Here is a 1,542-nt window from a genome sequence, read left to right on the forward strand (position 1 = left end):
ACATATTAGTAGCTAATTTCAAACTAAACTTATAAAATATTAATATTTTCCACTTCGAACTGTTTAAAGTCATGGATTTTCACTCAAATTAAACGTGTGAAAAACAAATTTTTTCCTTCAATGTTTCATGCTAAAAACTCATGCATATATATCCATGGCTTTTTACTTAATTCGTGGATTTCTAAACTGAACTTTAAATTTGCTTAATTTAAATTGACTCGAATATTAATAGTTGATAATAAATTAGCAAGTATACACAAGTTCAATTACATATCACTGAAATTGATAAAAATTAAATTAAATTAAACACTTACAGTTAAAGTTCAATAATTTTATTTGATGGCATTACACAAATTTATATATAAGTTAGATTGTTACATTACAAATATAATTATATTATTATAACATACTCTTACTCTAACTACAATAGAACAGCATTTATAATTAATAATATTTACTTATTACAAAGATTAATTACAATTGCTACTATTATAAACATTATTATTATTAATTATGATTACTACTATTATATAAACATGTAAAAATTCAAATCATGACTTAGACATTAAATAATGAAAGGAAAATGTGAGCTTTTGACATGTTTATATTGAGTAAAAATCTATGGTTTAGTAAATAATGATTAAAAAAATTACATGATTAAACGAGTCAATATGTTAAATAATTAATTCTAATTGTAAATTTGTAAATTAACTAATTCTTAAATATATACTCAATATATATAAATATTGAAAGCCAATCGGTTGTTGTTCACTTCACTTTGTCTTGAAGTATCTAATTACAAAAGACATCGAAGTCATCAGAGGCCAGAAGTCTAAGACACCCAAACATGACAATGAGGTTCATCGGTTGCCGGTCACTTCACTCTGGTCTTAATTCCTCAGATTTGATACATGAATTTCTCCCATGTTACCTATAGAATGCAAAGACATAAATATTTATGTAATTCAGTGAGTGGTGAATAAAAAAAAAATTACATGAGCAATTGAGTTAATATGTTTGTATCTGTAGCAAATGATCGAGCGCCTAAAGACTCACAATGAAAGAAAACATTAATGGTATGAATAAAACCACAAATTTAGAAGGTTAACAATAATTGTATTCAATATTTAGATAAATGTATTACAAACATTTAGGTTCTTGACATTGGCTTCTCAATGCAACACATAGTAGAATCTTGACGAGTGTTTTGGGACAGCACGATCAGCAGTACTAGTCAAGTTAGCAATTCGATACAACCTATAAGAAAGATTTATTAATATTGTGATAAAACAATATTGTGCAGCAATTAAAATACTATAAACTAAATATAAAACTATTTGAACAAAACATTAGTCAACAATTTACATGAATACAAATCAAGGGGCAAGAAGCCATAGGAGGGAAAATGCAGGGGCCTAAGAGACAAGGGCTATATACAGAGAGACAGGGCTATACAAGTACAGAGACAAGGGGCTATACAAGTACAGAGACAAGGGGCTATACAAGTACAGAGACAAGGCACGGGGCTATCAAAAGTACAAG

General features: G+C 27.8%; 1 long non-coding RNA gene across 1 annotated transcript in view; it reads right to left on the minus strand.

Annotated features, from left to right (window-relative positions):
• Positions 1 to 769: 769 nt before the first annotated feature.
• LOC113389420 overlaps positions 770 to 1,542 on the minus strand; it is a 4,832-nt gene continuing 4,059 nt past the window's right edge. The window contains exons 2-3 of the long non-coding RNA XR_003368265.1: positions 1,149 to 1,257; positions 770 to 931 (exon numbers count right to left, since the gene is read on the minus strand). This is a non-coding gene — a long non-coding RNA (uncharacterized LOC113389420). The remainder of the gene's footprint in view (positions 932 to 1,148; positions 1,258 to 1,542) is intronic.

This window comes from Ctenocephalides felis, unplaced genomic scaffold (genome assembly GCF_003426905.1).
Source record: "Ctenocephalides felis isolate EL2017-DRISC unplaced genomic scaffold, ASM342690v1 CF-g0.4_SCAFFOLD_03573, whole genome shotgun sequence".
In the NCBI taxonomy this organism is placed as follows: Eukaryota; Metazoa; Arthropoda; class Insecta; order Siphonaptera; family Pulicidae; genus Ctenocephalides; species Ctenocephalides felis.